Below are 9,403 nucleotides of genomic sequence, written 5' to 3'. Positions count from 1 at the left end.
CATAAGCAAACTTGTCATGACTGAACACTCTGCAGGTGACACTAGACAAGCCTGTGGCCAGGTTATCTGATTTGCAATGTCAGATGAATCACTTTTCTCCTCCTTTCCTCTTGTTTCAAACATTTTCTCTTTCCATCATCTCTGTGTATCCGCCTCCACCAGCAAACACTGATGGAGACTTCGGCAAGGAAAACCACTCAAACCGTACCCTCGCCACCATAGTACAGCAGTGACAACAACGATGACAGTAACTATAATAAGAGAGGATGCTGTCCTCAGGCAACCCTAGCTGCCAGACCCTTCCCTGGTTTCTAAGAAACTCATGGTTTCCATGACAATCATGCTTAATTTCAGATCCCAAAAGATGCTCGTATGTCTTTTTTCATAACACAGTCTCGTTGCAAACAGGTTTGCTTTGGAACCTGGCCAACGCCATTACATTCCCTGCTTAGCCACTTACTAAGCTGTGTGACCTGAGGCCTCAATTTTCTGGGGAATGAGGGAAAGTACACCTCCAATTTGGCAGAGCTATAACAAGGATTAGGCATAACATATAGCAAGCACCCAGGAGAGTGACCCATAGTTGGTGCTTTATTAATGGCAGCCTTTTTAGGGAGGGAGGTGAGGCCAAGGGCCATTTAGTCACTTTCAATTAGAAGTTAGGATGCCATTAGGATACTGGGTTAAGCCTGTAGACTCTGGAGTGCAGCTGCCTGGGTTCAAATCCCAACTCCCCCTCTCTCTCTAGCTGCACAGTTTATAAGTGAGACACTTCACGTCTCTGAGCCTCAGCTTTCTCATCTGTAAAACAGGAATGAGAACAATAGTATTGTACTTGATTCCTGGGGTGGCTGTGACAAGTGCCAGGCACAGAATGAAGGTAAAACACAGATGAGACCTTTGTGTCCTTGTTATGTAAAAATTGGACAGCACCTCCTACTTTCAAGCCCAGTTAGGACCCTGTCAGTCTTGACGCTGGGTGAGACCTCACCTCTTTGGGTTTCCGCCTAAGAAGCGCCCTCCCAGCTGGCCCTCTGGAATCCCCCTTTTGAAACCAACAGTTTCCAGTATCCAACAAGGCTTCATTGTTCCCACCTCAGCAGGGAACGTGTGTGTTCCTTCCGCACACACACTTACCTTGCAAACACTCAGCTGTCGTCTTGCACGCCACCTTCTCTGTCTCCGCAACGCTGGACAGCGGGGCCAGGCTGCCCTGGACACCTGATCTCCCAAACCCTCCACTCTAATCATGTTGTTTCTTAAACTTAGGCCCACCTGTAAATCATTTTTAATGACAGTTTGAGAAGAAAGTAGTCGCAGAGCAAATTCTACATGACGTTCTCATCACCAACGGCATTTAATATCCTAAATCAAATGCTTTATGGTGTTGCATCGCGGGCCTTCGGAGGAATGAAGGAAAGCTATTATTTTTTGCCTTTTGCGCACCTTTCGTGTGCTTGGGGTCACTCATGGTGGGGAATTCCTGGCTGTTATGCTTGGGGGTTCGTTTTGGGGGGAGCTCGGATGCTCGGAGGGCTCACCAGGATTCTTGGGGGACTGTTACACAATGAGGTGGCCTGTGCGGTGGGACCCAGAGCCGGTAACGTGAGAAGGCTATGAGAACGTAAGCCAGGCCTGATCTGGGGTTCCTCGCCATTCACCTGGGGGGCCCCCTTCCCTCCCGGGGAAGTCGATACGGTGAAAATCAAACCAAAGCGACAGCAAATAAAAACAGGCCCTGCCTCTCCCGCCCCCAAACCCCAGTGAGACTCAGAAATGAACGCGAACTTCTATACTCCAATTTCCTTCCACCTGACAAATGTTTTCTGAGCGTTTCCAACGTGCCTACCATGTGCCCGAACCACAGCTCACACGGGTCAGTACAGTTCTTCTCGGGCAATTTCATCCAAGTCAACCATCGGTGTTTAAGCACCTACTGCATACTGGAAGCTCCTGTGGCAGGGGCGTCCAACTCATTTTCACTGGGGGCCACATCAGCCTCGCGGTTGCCTTCAAAGGGCCAAATGTAATTTCAACTCCTTAACAGTTAAGGAGTAGTTACGTTTTACAGTCCTAAAATTATTTCAGCCCATTGAAGGCAACCGCAAGGCTCATGTGGGCCCCGGCGGAAATGAGTTGGACACCCCTGCCCTGGGGTGACTGGCTCAGGCCACTGCTTTCTCAGAGTCAGGACACTAGTGCACCAAAGGTGAGCTCAGGGGCGGCTGGAGGCACCTGGGACAGAGCCTGGCATGTAATCTGTGCTCATGAGTGGTTCGTGTCAAATGATGCAGCCAAAGCGCCAGCCAGAGAACGAAGTGACCAGACCGATGTGCAGGACAATGTTTGCTTCCTCTGGCTCCTCTTTTTATTCCATGATGCCAAAGGAAGAGGGGGCAGCATCTCATCACACTCCCTGGGAGGCAGTAATCCACCTTTGCAAGAGAGACCTATGAGCGATCTGCAAGAAGACATCTGGAAGACTTAAGTTGCTGTCCTGCCTTTGACTTCCTAGGAAGGAGCCACAGCGGGCCAGGAGGATGGTGGCTGGTCGCAGGGTCTCTGTCCTCTGCCCGGCTGTTCTGAGGGTGGGGTTAGAATAAGAAGCACAATGTTAGCGGGACTTCTGCCATGAGCTCCGAGCAAGGCAGCAGTCGGCAACTCTAGCTGTCTCCACACCCGAGGGTACCAGGCTCTGAACAACCTTCGCATCAGAGAGGCCTGGGAGCTGGAAATCAGGGGGTGGGGCTTGAATGCTGAGCACAGTGCCTGGTGCATCCTAAATGCTTCATGAATGGCAGCTTCCTTGTTATTACCCTTAGTTTACAAGTGTAAAGGGAACTGAGGCTCTGGGAAGGGGAGGGAAGAAAGCAGCTGTGGATGGAGACTGGGGAGGTAGGGAGCATCCAGAGGACGTGAGCTTTCCGATCAGTGTGAGGAGCAGACCCTAACTCCGGATCTGGGTAACTTTGGGTAAATTACTACACTTCTCTGGGACTCAACTTACAATAATGACGACAATAGACTGGTTCCCGTGAAATCGCCAATATCATCCCTTAGCAACATTTGAATATAGGGCTTTCATGCCTTCAATTTAATAAGAACAACTTCTTCACCGTGATCATGTGAAGAAGAAGATGTGTGAAAACCACGCACAGTGCCCGGCACGTGGCAATCCCTGGACAAACAGGAGTTGGTGTAGTTGCCATCCCCATGGCTTTCCTGGATAAAGGAAGGAGAGATGTGCTCACATTGGCTTTGGAAGCAAAGCCGCTACCTCATGTTTCACTCCTGGATGAGCCTGTGTCACGGGGCCCCGTCCGCACCCCCTGGGCTTGGTGATAGGGGATCAGCAATTTCCTCGGCCCAGCCACCCAGGGAAATGATTGACCAGCAGCTCCTTAAAGCCCCTTCTGCCCCCAGGGCAGCTCTCCCAGCCCGAGCACCCTCCTTTGAACCAGAACTCTTCAATTACTGTTGGGGTCCCAGTGCCCGCCCTTTTCTTCTTGTCTGGGGGGTGGGGAAGAGGGAAGGTGTGCGTTCTAGGCTGGGGCACAATGAGAGAGCAGGAGTCGGTTCCCAGAAGTCTGTGCTGATTAGACCTTGGCTTCCTTGGTGTCCCTCAGAAACATCATCATTGTCATCATCTTTTTCATCAGCTGTTACTACTGCTTTTTTTTCTTTCATTCCCTTTTCTCCCTCCTCCTTGTCCTCTTTCTATTCCTCCTCCTGCTTTTCCTATTCTTTCCTTTCTTCTCTTCCCCTCTCCCTCTTCCTCCTGAACTCCTCTTCCCCCTCCTCTTTCACCATCCGACCATGCCACTGTGCTGTTGTTTTACTTCCACCTTCTGTTTCCATCGCTTCTTCCGGGGTCCTCCTTGTACTTGGGGTTTGCGGTTCCCCCTCCCCACCTCCATCAAGATTCAGCGACATCCAAAGCTTCAGACCTTCCCTCACCCAGCTTCCCCATCATCCCCACCCCTGCACCACAAAGCCTGCCCATCCTGGACCCAGTGGGCTCAGCGGTACCTCCTAGACCAGAACGAACTGCGAACTGACTGCAGCCCTGTCAGTGAGTCACACCCCGGAGCCCGGGGCTGGGCCGGTGCGGCTGCAGAGCAGACAGAAGCCCTGGTGGGGCCCTCAGCAGGTGCGGGGTTGGATTGAATGGCAGATCAAAGTGTTGCAGGAGAGAATGCCCGCAGCGGGTAGTCCAGAACTTAGACAACTTTAAAGGTGTCTACCGTGTTCATGCCCTGGACTGCCAACTGCCCCAATCAACAGTGATCGATTAGCTTTCAGAAGGCCCTCACCTGAACTTGGCCATGATTGATTATATCAGAATTATCCCAGGTGGGGCCAATCACAGTGCCTTTCTGAGGAATCTGGAATAGGCACTGCGGGAAGAAGGCGATGGCCTGTGTGCTCGAGACTGCAACGTGGGGACTTAGGAACCTGGGGAGCTGTCTTTCACTCCTCACATGCACGGGAGACGTGGAATGGTGGTGATGGTGGTGAGGATGATGATGATGGTGATGATGGCCAAGATGTATTGAGTGCTTGCTCTCTGTCAGCCACTTGCATGGTTTACATACAGTGGGTCCTATGAGACACCCCATTCCCATTTTTCTTAAGCTTCAACTGATTTTTATTACTTCCAACCAGCTGGATGCTGCCGAATAGAGTCACTGAACTTCTACAGAGAGGCAGTGATCCTTCTCATAGAGGGGCAGTGATTTTGAAAAAGCGCCCTTCGGACCAGGGCCAGGATTAAGGCAAGACGAATGAGACACCTAAGGCACATAATTTAAGGAAGTAGTTGCTTTCAGGATCATGCCATTGAGGGACTGGCATTTGCACAGACCTGAGAGGGGGTGCCTCCTTAAATCACGCACCCTACACTCCTGGCTTCCCTCATGCTGGTCTCAGCCCTGCTTTACCCAGCACCCGTTCCTGTTCTGCCCTATTTCCCCAATTGTACAGTGAGTTCACCGAACCCAGGGTCACAGAGAGCCAGCCGTCTGGAGTGTGATGTTCTGGTTCCCGCAAGTAAATGGTACACGTGCGCCCAGCCCCGCGCCCTGTGTCTGTGGCAGACATCACTGGCCCATCACGGCCTCTTCTTGCTGAGCTTAGGACATGTTCTTGGAATCCAGCTCCACGTGGAGACAGGAGGATCTACTGCCAAATATCTAGCGCTGCCCAGTAAGGCAACGCCTCTCTGAGGGCAAGAGCCGGGCTTTGCTCATCTCTCTCTCTGTCTCTGCAGCACTTCACGTGGCAGCCAATTCAGACAAAGCGCTGCGCCGATCTCCATGTTACGCCGAGACCAGGCCAGGAATGTGCACAGAGAACTGCCGCGCGGACAGTTACGGTTCCTATGAACCCACACGCACATTTCCATAAAGAATGTATCATAGCCAGAGGTACACCGGGGCCCCATTACACCCCAAGGGATAAAAACATGCCGATTCCTTCAACTCTTCATAAACTTCAAAATAATAATTCAACATTAAACAATAAGGTCCAGGAGTCCTAGAAGTTCTGGGATTTGTCACAATAATTACCTTCCGTTTTTCAATATCAAATATCAAGGTCGTTAAAAAGTGAGAGGACAGGGTTTGCTGTCATGACTTGCTGGTGCCCAACTGTGTTGTGAGACATGTTTGGGGATCGGGTAGCACTGCAAATAGTCTCACGCACACGAATGTGGGCATGTACATGTAGAAACATACACACCCTCACCCATGCACAACTACTTACAACTACATGCTACATTTGCACACATGGTCCCCGTGCACTATTCATACATGTGCATGAGCGTGCACATCCTAAACATGCATGCACATGTCTCCATATGCATGCATGCACGAGACAAAGCACACACACACAAATGCACAGGCTGACACAGCCACCCAAACGTATGTGCACAGACACAGATATGCAAGCGCACCCCTTTAGGTCCCCACCTGAGTGTTCTGGTACATGGGCACACTCGCACCCACACAGCCGCTCACACATACACGTGCATCTGCACACACAGGCCCAGTCCTGAGCCCTCACACATGCTCTGCCACATGCCCACATTCTTCACACACACACACACACACACACACATGTTTATACACAGTTATGCAGACACACATTCTCCTGCCATCCCTCCCTGCCTCTCTTTCTCTCTCTCTCCCTCTGTCTCTTGCACGCACACAGAGTCTGCCAGTCCTCCACCATAAGACCTGCAAGGCCCCCCCTCCCCAAGCCTGAGCTGTCAGGGAGCCTGGTCAGAATCAACAGGGCGGCTGGACAGTGATAACAACGTCCAGAGCCAGCAAGAGGGGGCCTCATCCTTAGTGAGAAGCTGACAGGGCTGGCGCCTCTGTGCACTTCCTGCCAGCTCCTTCTAACTCAGCCCAGTGTGGGGAGGTGGTGGCTCTTTGCGCCCTCAAGCCTTGTCATCTCCTCTCTGATGATGCCGGTTTTGACAAAGCTGAGCAACACAGCCGGTAGGTGTGAAGTTGGAATTAATTTTCTTTTGGAAGGTCAAGTGCATTAATGAGCTTTTGGCTGGCTTGTGTTGGTGTTCCTTTTCTCCTTTTTGCAAGAGGGAGAGAAAACAAGGAGAAAGGGACACTCTTTCCTGCAGCTGTTTGCTTCTTTCTGGTAGCTTCCCTTCAGGAGACTTGGCTCCTTTTCCAGAAGCTCGGTAGACCCCCGCAGGCAGACAGAGGGGCTCAGACAGGGCCTCCCTCCCCCCCAGTGCTCAGTGCCCTCACTGCATTTGGAGAGTCTCAGCATTAGACCTGCCTTGAGGGGCTGGGGATAAGTAAATAATGCCTCAGCCTTTAAGGAATTTAAATAGATACAAATTGGAGGGCGGGGCGGGTTGCAATTGTATAGGCCACTGTGATTGATTAGCAGTGACTGCCCAGAGCAGCATGGGAAAACAAGGAGCCATGGAGGCAACTCCGGACTCCATGGGCTGGAGAATCTTGATCCATTACTAATGTCTGCCCTGGACATTGCATTAGACTGTCAATGCACTAATGAAACTATTTTTAAAATACCTGTAATTCAGCATCTTAAAAATGAATAGGAAGCTCAGTAAATAAGGATATTTAAAACCTGAAAAAAGTGTCCACAGAAAACAAAGCTGTATGGGAAGCAGGCATTGTAAACCCAGTCGCCGTCAGGGGTCCAGGAAGGTGGGTGATTAGTGTGGCCCAGATGGGGTCTCTGCAGAACTCAAGGGTGTGGCTCCTCTTTAAAGAGGGAGCCACTTCTTCAGTCGGTCACTTCCTGCCATGCAAGAAGGTGGCCCGGGTATTATCCCCTCCACAACTTTTTTTCCCAAGAGAAATCAGAATTGTGATTTTTTTTTCAGTGCGAAATTTTATGATTTTGCTGTGCCAAAAATTCTTTATTAAAAAAACTGATTCCGTAGGCCCCCAATAATCTTGGATTTGTCCAGAAAGGGCGAGTCTGGGCCTCTGGGAGCAAGCTCTGGAGGTGATGCTCAGCATAACCCATCTGTTCCCCCACCCCCACCCCCAGACTTCCCGCCGACAGAGGGCAGGGAGGGCTCGTGCACACTCGCCACGCTGCTCCCGGCACCCACAAACCTAGCTACACTCACACTCAATAAATGACTGTTACATGAATAGGTAAGAGGATCAAATCCCACCCTTGCTCCTAGAAAGACATTGCTCAGTGCCCTAATATTGCCCAGCTTCTAATGACACATCGCCCTCTCTTCTTCAATTCTTGGAGATAAAGATTATTTCCTCTTGTTCTGCCTTCAATGATACAGATTCCGTCTGACTGGATCAAATCCCAATTCTACCTCTCACTAGCTATGTGACTCGACGCAAGTCACTACACCTCTCTGAGTCCCAGTTTCTGCACTTGTATTGATAAAACGGGGCTGATGAGAGTGTCTACCTCTCCAAGCTGCTGCACAGATTAAATCAGGTGCTCTGCAATGTATCTCGTGAACCAGGAGGGTTTGGGGAGTGAGAAGCAACACTCAGTAATTGCTCTGGGACGCCGAGTGTTAGCTTGCATTGTCCCAAGCGACCCTGCTCTCCGATCGCCCCGTGGAGAATAGGCTCATCACACAGGGCACTTAGGAGGCTGCCGGGCAAGTAGAGCTCAGGCCTGGTGGCTGACATCGTGAGAAAGCCACCACCACGTTGCCGTCTCATCCTGTCTCCTCTGAGACACAGAGCGTTAGAGGTTCTCAGTTCTGCCGCCCCACCTTTAGTTAAGGACCTGTTCAGAGAAAGTGGCAGCTAAATCACACATTGAAGGGTGCTGATGATTTTGCCAGGCAACATGGGTCGAGAGAGAAAAGGGGACTTTCGAGCAAGGACAAGAGCTTAAAAGGTTAGTGTCCAGTTGCTGGGTGACTGGTCCCCAGCCTGGCTGGAACAAGATCCTCAAAGGCAGCAGGTCAAAGGGTTCACGAGCCTGAGAAATCAAGCTCGAAAGATGGTGTGCGTGGGCTTTGGACGCATTCTTATCTGTTACGTCACCCATCAAAGACCTGCCAGAAGAGGGTTGTGCACCAACGTGAAAACAACTGCTTTTCCTGGGAAGAATCTCAAAGACCAGTGACCCAATTCCTGGATCATGTTTTAAAAGGACGTTGTAAAATCCCCTCATTAAAAAAGAGAACAGGAGATAGCCACCACCACTCCCTTTTTGTTACTATTACGGAATGTCATGAGCAGAGAAAGCCAATTTTTTTTTTAAAGCCATCCAAAAAAAAGAAAGCCTCCTTTCTAATCTGGGAAAACTCAGTGGGATTTAACTGGGATAAAGTTCCCGTCTCCCATCTCAGTGACCCCCTGTTATTTGCTTTGCCAGGGTGACATTTGCTCATGTCCGTCCCCCGCATTCCGTTCGTCTGTTCCTGTCTCCCAAACAGGAGGACGTCAATGAGTCAGATGCACAGCTCACTCACCATCAGAAACAGCCCAGTACCACTAGGACCATCTGACTTGTTTTCTTCTAGCTTGTGGTTTCCTCAGAAAGGAGCCAGCCTGGGAATAAAGAGACCCCCACTTAGAATCTGGGGTCACTATTCTTGCACATTGTACCTCTGAAGAAAAACTCCCCCTGCCCTCCCCTCAGTCATGGTTTGATCTCCCCCTTTTCTCGCTGCTGATTGCAAGAGGCAGAGAAAACTGGGTCACCAAAGACCTTAAGCTGTACAGTGGCTCACAGTGCTTCTGCTCGGGGGGCAGCTCCCGAGGACCACAGGGGAAGCGGTCCTTCCAGAAACAGGCCATGGGTCCCCAGCAGCTCAGAGCCAGGAGGAAAGGACGCAAACTCAGACAGTTGATAGAACACACTCCGTGCAGTCTAGTGGTTCATGTGCTGCAGGTAGTGCGTCGGGGTCGCC

Source organism: Desmodus rotundus, chromosome 7 (genome assembly GCF_022682495.2).
Source record: "Desmodus rotundus isolate HL8 chromosome 7, HLdesRot8A.1, whole genome shotgun sequence".
Classification (NCBI taxonomy): domain Eukaryota; kingdom Metazoa; phylum Chordata; class Mammalia; order Chiroptera; family Phyllostomidae; genus Desmodus; species Desmodus rotundus.
The sequence above is the reverse complement of the archived record's forward strand: the minus strand, read 5'-3'. Positions refer to the sequence as shown.